General features: G+C 47.2%; 1 protein-coding gene and 1 long non-coding RNA gene across 5 annotated transcripts in view; one reads left to right on the top strand and one right to left on the bottom strand.

The window, feature by feature from the left end:
- Positions 1-12,852, top strand: part of LOC144286077 (uncharacterized) — a 184,909-nt gene that overhangs the window by 119,227 nt on the left and 52,830 nt on the right. The window lies entirely within an intron of this gene.
- Positions 4,867-11,760, bottom strand: LOC144286073 (uncharacterized). Its single transcript, XR_013354169.1, has 3 exons — positions 11,336-11,760; positions 9,496-9,698; positions 4,867-6,419 (listed from the first exon to the last, which is right to left on the bottom strand). It is a non-coding gene; the product is annotated as an uncharacterized LOC144286073 (long non-coding RNA).

The following is a 12,852-nucleotide window of genomic DNA, read 5'->3' as shown; positions in this document are numbered from 1 at the left end:
AGCCCAGGTATGCCAGAAGCCTCTAGAATCTGGGAGAGTTAGGGAATAGATTCTCCCCTGGAGCCTCCGGAAGGAAGGGGCCCTTTCCAACACCTTGAGTTCTTTAAGACTCATTTCATATTCTGACCTCCAGAACCCTAAGAGAATACATTCCTGTTGTAAGCCACTGCGTTTGTGGCGATTGGTTACTGCAGCAGCAGGACTCCCTACAGGATGGTTTTAGTAGCTCGGTCACTGCTGGTCCAGCGCTGAGCAGGCAGGAGCCTCCCTTTGCTCCGTGTGGAGCACAGGGCCTGCACACACAGAGCACTCAGGTCAGGGGCACGCGTGGCCTGCTGCCCATTCTGTTGCAGAGGAACAGGGCGGTAGCCTGAGAGGGAGCCTAGCTGGTTTGTGTGTTCCGTAGCCCTGCGGCTCAGAGTTGGCCCACAGACCCTCAGCTCCAACACCATCTGGGAGATTGAACTGAAGACTCTCCGGCTCCAGACCATACATCAACAAGTCAGAAACCACATTTTCACGAGATCTCCAGGTGAGGTGCATGCACAGGAACGCTTAAAGAACACAGGACTCCAAGGCCCTTCTGGATTCTCCAAACGTTGTCATGAGGCAGGTAGGTTATGGCCACAACTGCCGGTAGGCAGAGAAACAGGGGTGGAGGCACACACAGCTAGTGAGTGGCGGAACCAGGCCTCAAACACTGTCACGTCTGACTCCAGAACTGGTGTCTTTACCAATATCCAGCAAGACATGAGGCAGAAATCATCCAGAAGTTTCGCCTGTGAGACCCCTTGCCTCCTGCCCCTTCCTGCCTGCCCATCCCTGATCATACCCATGTTCATCCTCCCACTGCTTCCTCTACTCACTTTTCCTCTTTCCCTCCCTCCTTCCATAGTCACTCAGCACTCTTCTGAGCTGGGCCCTGGTATATAGCAGAAAACTCTTCTTTCAAAGTTCACACCCCAGCAAGCCCCCTACTCCTGACTGAGCATTACAACCAACTTAAACTTCTGATACCTGGCCCCATCCTAGACTCCCTGAGTCAAATTCTCATAGGATGGGGGTGGGTTGGGCCTGAATATTTTGAGATCACTTCTGAGGTGATCCTGATGCAGCAGATCCACAAAAGAGGGCTGAGAGCCACATCTGTCTTGCAGGAAGTATTAGGCACACTGGTGTACAAAGAAAGAGGGGGGTAATCAACCTTGGTGAATGGGGCAAGGAGGGTCTGCTTCTAAGAAACAGGACTTCACAGAGGAAATGTCTGAAATGGGCTTTGAGGGATGTGTAGGAGTTTTCCAGGAGGACAGTGAAACAGTTTTTGCAAAGACATTGAGGTAAAACAGTGATATATTCAGGAGACTGTGAATAATTTAGCGTGGCTGAAGGGTCAAGCAGCGGTAGGACTAGAGAAGTGCCAGAGCAAGGTCACCATGTCAGAAGGACGGTCTCGTTTTGATCCTGTAGAGGTGAGTTCTCCAGACTGAGATATTCTCTCCAGGGGGCACGTCCTTCTTCTCTGGGCCAGTACGGCTTACCTGCTGTATGAGCTCTGCTACTTTTCTAAGCCTGTTGTTATGCTTCCTTTCCTCTGGCTCCCACCCTCTGCTGGTAGCACTAGTTTCTCCACCTGGGATAAACCCCAGCTGTCCACCCCTCTTATGAACAGAGCGTCACATGGATGTTAAAGTCTGTCTTCATTGCCACTCTTGACTCTCACAATCATGGAGCTGGTGTACCCACTTGACAGAGGGAGAGACTGAGGCTCAGAAAGGGAAAGTGACTCAATAGGTTCCCACAGAAAACCTGGGGCGAAGCCCAGGCTGCTTATTGTTGGCTGATAATGACCTTGTATACTTGGCAGTTTGTTTTTTTTAGATGTTATTTGTTCATGAGAGACACAGAGAGGGGCAGAGATACAGGCAGAGGGAGAAGCAGGCTCCATGCAAGAAGCCTGATGTGGGACTCGATCCCAGGACTCCAGGATCACTCCTTGGGCTGAAGGCAGGTGCTCAACCACTGAGCCACCCAGGTGCCCCTATACTTGGTGTTTTAACACTGGCTTTCTATGTCTCTACCAAAGGAATAAATCGGGAAGCATCCTCAGGCATTTGAGAGGTGGCACAGGTGGGGGTTTTTACCTGAACTACTGAGCAGGGCCTAGCAGGAGGAGTCCTCTCTTATGTGAGCAAACCTGTGAAGGTGAGAGTCTGGAAGCTACTTGGGGCCACTTTCCTCTCCTACATGGTACGAATCAGGTCCACAAACAGAAGCAGAGAGAGATCCCCCGTATACTGGGAGTCCTGGTTCCCGTCAAACATGAGGCAAGCTCTCCCCTGCTTTCTCACCCTTTGCAATTGATAGCTCTTTTTCTGGAAACTTTCCAAAATTATCTCACCCTTTTGCCTGATTTAGTTCAAATTGTGGCTTTTGTCTCTAATCAGGTTTGTGTTATCGGCCCGATTTCAAGCGAAGAAACTGAGGTGTAGAGAAACTCGGAGAAACTGAGGCTTGCCCCCAGTCACTCAGGGAGTAAGTAGAGCTGGAGTTTGGACTTAGGCCCATCATGGCCCCAAGCCCATGTCCTTCCCTCTGTCCCACACTGTCTCCTGTGAACCATAGCAGGCTCCTGGGAGAAGCACCTCTGTTTCTTTCCATAGCAGCAGGAGCCTGCCAGGAAAACAGAAATCATGCAGAAGTTCAGCAGAGGAAATTTATTTATTCATTTTTTTTAAGGATTTATTTATTTTGAGAGAGAGAGAGTAAGTGAGTGGGGGGGGGGTAGAGGGAGAGAATCTCAAGCAGATGCCCCACTGAGTGCAGAGCCTGATGCAGGGCCCAATCTCATGATCTGAGCCAAAATTAAGTCAGATGCTTAACCAACTGAGCCACCCAGGCGCCCCAACAGAGGAAATTGAAGGAATTGGTTACACACAACAAAAGAAGCAAGGGGACACTGAGGAAAATCCAGAGAAAATAACTGTAGAAGGCAGCTCTCACCTCTAGGGTGGTGGGGACAACAGGGGAAGAAGATGGCATGGCAGGATCTAGATGCTCAAAGGGGCACCCAGAGCTCAGACACTGAGGAGCAGGGTGCCTCCCAGCCCTGTAAGCGCTGGTGAGCAGCAGACACGTGGGGCTGGTTCTGGGGTGTTGGGTCCGGAGTCCAGGTTTTATGGCTTTATCTAGGTACCCCGCATGAATGGAAGGAGGGGACAGGTTTCCCAGGCTCTAGGAGGCAGACTCTGCAGTGCTGGAGGGACACCCTTGGCCTGCCCCCATTCCCCCCACGAAAATTCTGACCTGCTTTGTCCCAGCTCTTCTGCAGAGGCCTCGGTGAGCCTGGATAGCTGGAAAGGTGATGTCCAGGGAGAATTAGCCACTTCCTGGCCAGGGCGTCGGGTCAGGATTCACTGTGGCAGTGGACACCTTCCTAACCTCTTGGAGGTCACCTCTTCACAGGTGCATCTGCTCACACGCAAGAACTGACTTCAAGCCTTGATGAGAGTCTGGTGCTTTGCTCTGGCGTCGCTCTGAGGCCCCATCCCTGCCACCCCATCCCTGCCCTGGCACATATGGCCCGGTTATCCACTGGGTCAGACTCCAGGGCCTGGGAATCCTCCGGGTGTAGCAGCTGTTGAACCCTGAGGCTACTTGAGGCTGTCACACTCTATCCTATGTTGCTTCCTCCTCCTTACCCACTCAGTGGGTCTGATATAGAAGAAACAGGTTGGGATTTGGACATGAGTCATCCTTTGCTCTGCTACCTCCTGACTGCAGGACAGTGGCAAGCTACCTGTGTTCTCCTAAAATATAAAAACCTTGCAACTTGATGGGTCCATTAGCCACGACCTCCCCATTCTTTATATATATACTTTTTAATTTTTATTTATTTATGATAGTCACAGAGAGAGAAAGAGAAAGAGGCAGAGACACAGGCAGAGGGAGAAGCAGGCTCCATGCACCGGGAGCCCGACGTGGGATTCGATCCTGGCTCAAAGGCAGGCGCCAAACCGCTGCGCCACCCAGGGATCCCCGACCTCCCCATTCTTTATGTGACATGTAATTGTTGTATACATATCACCCCACAGACACTACAAACCCTACAATTTACAATTGTTGCTTTAAATAGTCACATGCACTTTAAAAAGAGGGAAAGTGGTCTTTTATATTCAACCATAATTTTGCCATTTCTCACATTCTTTGTTTCTTCCTCATAATCTGGTTTGGTGGAATGTCTCCTCCATCTGAAGAACTGCCTTTAGAATTTCTCTTGGGCAGGTCTACTGGTGAGGAATTTTCTTGGTTTTCATTTGCCTGAACATGTTTTGGTTTCATTTTCAATTTTGAAAGTTATTTTTCATGGATACAAAATTCTGAGTTGACAGGTTTTTTCCACCCAGTACTTTACAGATATCATCCTTGGGATACCTGGGTGGCTCAGTCAGTTTAGCATCTGCCTTTGGCTCAGGTCATGTTCTCAGAATCCTGGGATCCAGCCCCACATTGAGCTCCCTGCTCAGTAAGGAGTCTGCTTCTCCTTTCCCTCTGCACCCCCGCCCCCGTCCCCTTGCTTGTGCTCTGTCTCTCTCTCTCAAATAAAAAATAAATAAAGATGTGTCCCACTATCTTCTGGCTTTCTTTCTTTCTTTCTTTCTTTCTTTCTTTCTTTCTTTCTTTCTTTCTTTCTTTTAATTTTGTTTATTTATTCATGAGAGACAGAGAGGCAGAGGCACAGGCAGAGGGAGAAGCAGGCTCCACGCAGGGAGCCCGACGATCCCAATGTGGGACTCGATCCCGGGTCTCCAGGATCACGTCCTGGGCTGGAGATGGCATGAAACCACTGAGCCACCCAGGCTGCCCGCCTCCATTCTTTCTGATGAGAAGTCAGTGATATTTATATTTCTTCCTCTGTATGAGATTATTTTTTTCTCTGGTTGTTTTCAAATTTTTCTCTTTGTGTTTGTTTTTTGATAGTTTAATTATATGTCTAGGTGTGTGTTGTGTACTTATTCTGCTTGGGATTCATAAAGATGTTTGGGTTTAGAAGTTTATGTCTTTCACCAAAATGGGGAAATTTCAGCTACTAATTCCTCAAATCTTTTTTTTTTTTTTTTCCCCGCTTCTATTCTCTCTCTCTTTTCCTTCTTGGACTAAAATTACACAAATGGTAGACCTTTTACGATTGTCCCTACAAGTCCCTGAGGCTTTATTCTCTTTTCCTAGGTCTATTTTATTCTTCGCATTGGATCTTTTCTATTGATCTATTTCTGGGGTCTCTGATTTGCTTCTGTCATCTCCAGTCTACTGGTAAAAGTAGACTCCTGGTTTTTGCGTGCTTCTGATTATTTTCCAGTGTTTTGTTTTAAATCTTTGTCCAGAGTTCATAGTTATTTGTGGTCTAGTGGGAGCTTCTCTGCCATTACTAGAAACAGAACTCTAAGAATTACTCATGAGGGTCACTTTCTTCATCTAGAAATTTATAGTGATGAAACTGACCTCATGGGTTATATCTGTGAAATGTCTAGCATTGTATTCAGGACACAGTAGGTCCATTACCCAACCCACTTCTATTCCTGGTCAGCTGAGCCTGGATTCTATTCCCACCTTTCCCCTCCCACCAGAGAAAGCAGAGGCATAGCCTCTGGGGGACGATAATTGGCCGATCCAAGGCTCTTCAAATCAAGGCAACAAAGAAGTATCTAAGGCTTGTCTGGGGATCATGTTCCAGGTTAAGTTGTGACTCCTTTATCATCAAGCCCTGGAAATATACTCTGGATGGTTTGTGGGAGGTCTGGTCCAGGTCCAGGCCCTTTTCTACTCTCTGTGTCTCCTGAGGGCAGAAGCAGGGAAGGGAAACTCGTGCTGATATGCAGGCCGGGGTGCCCTACCAAGGAAGGAGAAGAGAAGGCACTGGGAGATAAAGGGAGGAAATAGTAGGTAGCCTTGCTTATTGAGGGTTACCCTGTGCTGAAGATCACAGCGTCTACCGGAGCCTCTCCCCTAAGGCCGGGTCCAGGGTAAATTCTGTGTCATAGGAAAATGGACCAGAGATGCTGGACTGTGCCAATAGCCATGAGATGATCTTGGGTGAGGAAAGTAGTCTCAGGCTTATTTCCTTATGTAAAAGGAAGAACCCTTTATTTTAAGAATCAAAAGATGGTCATAAAAGTACTTTGCGACAGTAAAACTCCCAGAGTTTGGGATATATTTATTCATGTTTTCCCTGGGTGACTGTCACTTTGTTTGTAATTAGCAGTATTTTCCTGGTTTTCATGCAAAATTGCAGGACCTCCAGTCTGTCTTTCTTTTTTGGAGTCTCAGTGGCATCCCTCAAGGTGTTCATCAATATCGGTGTCAGACACTTGAGGCCTTCATGGCTCAAGGATGGAGAGGCCTAGGATCCATTGCTAAGCCACCTGCTAGGGCAGAAGCACACTGAGTTCTGCATAGAAATGACAATGCATTGTTCCATATTTTGTAGAACATTTTAAGATACAGATCTAAGAAGAGTGGCTTTTTGGACTAGTGTCATTCAGAGGTTTCAGATAGCTCTTTCAGTGTTTATTTGCAGTCCTGTCTCTGCCTGGGATTCAAGCAAGACTCAGAGTCACCCCTCCCCTCTGACCCCTGAGGTTTGATGCCTAAGCAGACTTGGATGGGCTTGCCTCTTTTTCTGTTTTGTTGAATTCTCTACTTGGGTAGAGTCCTGGGTGGGTCTGTCCCATCCATATATCAGACACCAGGCAGGTCTACACTGCAGCAGGAACATAGCCCAGGCTGAAGCTGGGACCACCCCAGCCCCCTCCACTAGAATGAGGAGAGGACTTAGCCTGACACAGCTCTTGAGCCCAACACTCAGTAGTGAGCCTTGTCCATATGAGAGCCATGAACATGAAAGAAGCCCCCAAAACCTAGAGATGTAGGTGAGCCATTATAAAATAATACTGCCATGAATATCTTCGTGTTCACAAATTTCTGAAGTGCAGGATTAATGGGTCAAAAACTATGAACAGTTTTAGGCTCTTTGTAGACATCACCAAAGCATGGGTGGCACATCTTACCACCTTGTCACCACTAGTAAGCATTATAGCTTTTTTTCAGTGTGTCACTTCGATAGATGAAAATGGTATCTCATTCTCTTGCTAGATGATCCTACCAAGTCTTCACCTTCCCCTGATTGGCCTTGTACCCCCCTTACCCTTTTTGGTGTATGACTACAAATTGAAATGACTCTAGTAACAACCAGAGAGATTCTCCAGGGGAGGTCTGTGTCTGGCCAGGTGGGTAGGTTGGCAGGGGGGGGGGGGGGGGCACAGTTTTTTCTTTGGCTTCCCACAGTGGTGTTGAAAAGGATGCAATGGGCTGTTAAGGAAGGGAAAGGCATTGCACAGCTCACATAATTTTATTTTATTTTATTTTTTAAGTTTCTTTTTTCCTTCTCTGTTCCAGCTTGAGTTTTCTATCTGCACTATGGGTACAAGTCAGTAAAGAGAACTATCTAACTTGGTGAGGCTCAGATGAAACTTTGAAAGGAACTTTCAGGCAATCTTGATAAAGGTCCTAAAGTCCTAAAACATAATGCAGGAGTACTCTTGATGAATAAGCAGTTACTTAAGTGATTTTAAGGGAAAAGATTCTATCAATCATTCAACCCCAGTATGTCACCTGTTCATTCTGAATGTCTTGAAATGACACACTTTTCATTATTGTAAACAGCAGATCCTATTTTGTGGTGTTTTAAGAAAACTTAGCATTATTACCATATAAGGACATGATAACAGCAATAATAGAATAGCATCTAAAACTCATACTCACATACATCTCAGGTCAACCCTGGGCAGAGGGTGATTCAGATCTCATTACCCTGAATATACTGATAGGGAAGCTAAGAGCCCCACCTAGGAAGGGTTAGAGTTGGGCTTGGGCTCTGGTTTTCTCTTTTGCTTTCTAAGTTCAGCGGTTTTTTTGGAAGCTACTAAACTGAGATGCTTTCACCTTGTCTGGTTAGGCTTTGATCTGGCAATTTGTAAGAAGATGGATGGTGGGAACATAGTCCCCTTTGGAGCCAGAGGAGGGACTGGGTGACCTCTGAGAGATAACTGGGAAGAAGTCAAGCTGGATCCCTGTAGAGTCTTGAATCTTTGATCACAAGGATATCTCTCCTTGGTTGGCTCACTCAAAGCAGGCAGAGGGTCCTCTTCTCTATGCCTCCCTCTGCTTCTATCTGGTTCTTCTTCTACAGTACAATCTTTAGCATCACTACTTAGGTTCATCATTCAAGAAATATTTGAGTGCTGAATGCCAGGTCTTCTTTAAGACACTGGAGATATGAAGAAGAATAAGGCAGAAGCCTCAAGTCTAGGAGCTCAGAGCAGAGGAGGCAAACTAAGTCAAGGTTCTTTGCATTGTGAATGACTGAAACTCCAATTCACATTAGATTAAAAGAAGGGGAATTTGCAAGTGTCATGCTAGCTTCAGGTACAGTGTGATCAAGGGCTCAAATTCTCTCTCCATCTTCACTCTTATACTCTGTAAAGGATCCATTTTCAGGTAGTAGGTAGAAGAGGGAGGGAAGAGTATTCTAGATTAGAGAACTGTAAGGATGCCAGTGTGGCTGGAGTGCAGAGAATGGTGTAGTGAGAGGCAAGAGAGTTAGAAAGAGAGTCAGGGGCAGATCATGTGGGGCCTGTGCCCTCTCTGGTGGGAGAGTGATATCAAATTTGCATGTTTAAAAGATTGATGGCTATACAGGGAATATAGAGTGGAAAGATTCCAGGGAATGTGGGGAGGCCATTGCAGAGCTCCAGGCAAGTGATCATGCTGTCCTGTCTAGGGGAGTACTAGGAGTGAGGGAGAGAAGCAAGGCTTGAGAGATATTAAGGAAGTAAAAACAAGATGCAATGATTGATTGAATGTTGTGAATGAGAAGGAGGTGACAGCAGTGACTCCAACATTTCTGGTTTGCTTAATTGGATGGGTGGTGGTGCCTTTCACTGAGCTATTGACGGTGGGAAGAGAAACAGACTGTTGGAGGAAGTTTGGTTCTTCGCATAATGGTTTTATGGCTCCTGTGAAACATCCAATTGGAGGTGTTGGATTTTTCCCTTTCCTCCTTCCTTCCCTGCCTGCCTTCTCCTTTCCCTCACCTCCTGTTTGCTCAGAATGGCCTAACATAACCACTCCAGCCCTTTCCAATTCCAGGACCCAAAAATGAATGACTGACTCTCTAAATTCAAATTTTCAAGAGATTGAATCGATTGGTCATTGGCCAGCCAATAGATTGGTTCCTCTTGGGTCAGGTGACTAGTTCTCATCCAAACAGAGATGGCCAGGAAAGAACGATGAATCACCTGATACAAACATGGCTGCCTTGGGCTGCCCTTTTCAGCAGAAGCTAAGGAACAGGAGTTGCAGACAGAGAGGCAGTCCCAAATGTACTGACCACATCTTTAAAATAAGGAGTAAACTAAGTGGTCTGTAAGGTACCTTTACCTCTAAAGGGTTTGTGTGCCCACTTCTGGTGAACAAAAAGACTGAGGTTCAGAAAGCTGCCCTGCTGTATGGAGCTCCATCTGGATTCCAGAAATACCTCCCTCCTCACTTCCCCATGAGCCTGGCACAGTGCAGGTTTTCTGGCCTTGACAGGTGAGTAACCCCAGTTGTCAGCTGCTAGCAGGATTCACAGGCTTCCACCCCTGGGAAGACAACAAAGGGAAGCTTATTCCTGGGCAGCAGAGCTAACTTGTGGCTTTCCCCAGTGACTGAGCCTAGGAGTAGCACCAACCCAGTCTGTGCTCAGCACAACTGTGTCTTATCATTTCTGGTTCCCTCCCCACCCACTGCTCCTGACTTGGAGAGACTTGAAGTCATGGGCTGCCAAGCTCCTCAGTGCTTCCCACCTGCATCCTCAGCCCAGTGAGGGGGATTTCCAGGGCTCATCCTTCTTGGGGCTGGAGAGCTCCCAGCATGCTCAGCCTGGCTGCCAGACCCCTGTGTCCCAGCATCTGCCTTCTTCCTGGGACTGAGCCCCTGGGCACTCCAGCTGTCATGCCTGGACAGCTGTCCTTGGCCCATTCTTAGGCTGATCCCTGCTCCTTTATTGACTTCTGAGTAAGGACAGCCACCCAACTTCGCATGCTAACATTGGCTGTGTTTCTGCCTTTTCCTCCTGCCATATTGTGATTTATAACATATATTTGGTCTTTGCCTTCATTTCTGGCACAGTGCTCTTAAAACACTTGGAATTTCCTAAGTGATGACAGTGGTGAAGGTGTCTTTTGTTATGTTAATGAGATGGCTTTTGGACCTACTCTAAGGATGGGGGCTGGTTGCCAGGAGAACCAATCATGTGATTAGAGAGTTGGAACTTTCTGTCCCATCCCCCTGACCTCCGGGGAAGCGAAAGGGGCTGGAGGCTGAATCAATCTCCAATGGGCAATGATCTCATCAATCATGCCTATGCAATGAAACCTCCATGAAAACCTCAAAAGACAGGGTTCAGAGAGCTTCTGGGTTGGTGAGTACATGGAGGTTTGAGGGAGAATAGCATGGGCTCAAAGAGGAAGTCCCAAGACCTTCCCCAGATCTTGCCTCATGCATCCATTCCACAAGGCTGTGCCTGAGTTACATCATTGCATAATAAACTGGTAATCTCTAGTTCGTAAATAGTTCTCTGAGTCCTGTGAGCCACGCTAGCAAATTAATCAAACTCAAGGAAGGAGTTGTTGGAACCTCCAATCCGCAGTCGGTCGGTGTAGAGGTAAGGTGGGCAGCCTTCTATGACTGAGCACGTTACCTGTGGAATCTGACTCTATCTCCAGGTAGATAGTGTCAGAACTGAGTTGAATTGTAGGATATGTAGCTGGTGTTGAAGAATTGCTTGATGGTGTGGGGAAACACTCCCCCCTCACCATCCTACCCTCCCCCCACACACTGAAACTGGTACTAGAATTACCTCACCTTTCTCTACAGTCTGTCTTCCTGCCAATCAACTATAGATTCATAGGGTCCTTATCCGTAAAATGAGCGTAAGGATAATAATCCCTCCTACACAGAGACAGTGGATTCAAAAGTCCTAAGCTAACAGTCCTCAAAGTTTGGTCCCTGGACCAGCAGCATCTGTATCACCTGGGTTAGACATTCACATTCTTGGCTCCACCTGAGTCAGAAACTCAAGGTGGGGTCTGGCAATCAATGCTTTTAATTGGGCTTCCAGGTGATTCTGATACATGTTCCAGTTTAGGAAGCACTGTGCTAAACTACCTGTCCTGGGATGCAAGACATGAATTGAGTCTGGTATTTAGGGAACAGCCTCCCCTTCTCACCCCCATACCTCACCAAATCAGTGCCTGTTTTCTTTTGACTGGTTGTGTAGACTTTCCAGTTTCATCACACCAAAGGTCCTATGGACTTTTATCCTTTCTCAGTTTCCAGAAGACCATTGGATGTCTTTGTCTTCCTTAGCAGCTCAGAATACCCCAGATTCCTGCATGTTGACTGGGGAAATGATTTGGGATGGTTGGTTTTCAAAGCCAGATGAGACCTCCAGGAAACACTAATCTGTCCCAAGCAAAGCTTCCCAGCAGAAGGTAATAGCACCTTAGAAAAAAATTCTTTTCACCTCTCCAATTTACAGAAATTAGGTCTCAGAGAACCAAGGGTATCTTTCCCAAAGTCACACAGCAGAGTACAAAGCTGACCCCAGGGCCAGGTCTGCTGGCTTCTAAGCTGGTATTCTTAGCACTATAGCAGGGCTTCTGGAATTTTAACATGCACATAAATCCCTGTGGAGCTTTGATAACATTCAGATTCTAATTCGTGGGTTCTGAGATGGGGCCCAGGACTATTCTAACAAGCTCCCAGGTGATACAACACCGCTAGTCCAAGACAATGCTTTGCATTGTGAGGTTCCTTTTTTTTTTTTTTTTTTAAGATTTTATTTATTTATTCACGAGAGACACACACAGAGAGGCAGAGACATAGGCAGAGGAAGAAGCAGGCTCCCTGTTGGGAGCCTGATTCAAGACTGGATCCCAGGACCCCAGGATCACAACCTGAGCCAAAGGCAATTGCTCAACCACTGAGCCACCCAGGTGCCCCTGCATCGTGAGGTTCTACTCCACACTGCTCACCACTCATCTCTCCTCCCAGATTGATTTTTGATAACCTTCCAGCCTAAGAGAGCCAGCTTTTGCAGAAAAGAAATGATCCGTACTTGTGGTCAAGTAACAGAGAACTAAAGTCATGAATAGAAAGCAATAGAGTTGGTGAGGTTGGATGAACTGCAAAATCCCCAAGTTCTACTTTTAGCCAGGGCTGCTAGAAAATCTGTTGATTCTGGGCCTCTTCCTGAGTTGGAATCTGCTGACACCCCTCCCCTGCTCCCAACAGCCCCCCACCCCCAAGCCGCTGCTGCTGTCTCAGAGGCTGGTCTCCGGGGCTCAGCACCTCAGGAAGCTCTCACCATGGCAACAGACAGTCCCTGCGCCAAACACATTCATTACAAGAGCTGGAAAGAAAACAGCCAAACTCTTCCTGACCTGACCTTTCCTGGGGGAACTCAGTCGGTCGACTGGGAAAGTCTTCCCACCCCAAACCCAAAGCAAAGAGCCTTGTGACTCTCACAGAATCTTAGCAAGAGAAAGAATTTTGAGGCTTAATCTGAGCTGCTCGTTTTCTAGATAATTCCAGAGAGGGCACAGGACTCACCCAAAGCCACACAGCCAGTTTCTGGAAGGAGGGCCTGGTCTCTGGGCAGCCAGCACAAGCTCTGTTCTCCTGAAGGAAGCTCCCCGAAGGGCAGTGGCTCTCTTATATTTTGAAGCACTAACCTCCCAGTGTGATTGTATC

This window comes from Canis aureus, chromosome 16 (assembly GCF_053574225.1).
Source record: "Canis aureus isolate CA01 chromosome 16, VMU_Caureus_v.1.0, whole genome shotgun sequence".
Classification (NCBI taxonomy): domain Eukaryota; kingdom Metazoa; phylum Chordata; class Mammalia; order Carnivora; family Canidae; genus Canis; species Canis aureus.
Note: the sequence above shows the minus strand (reverse complement) of the source record. Positions and strands in the feature narration are given on the sequence as shown.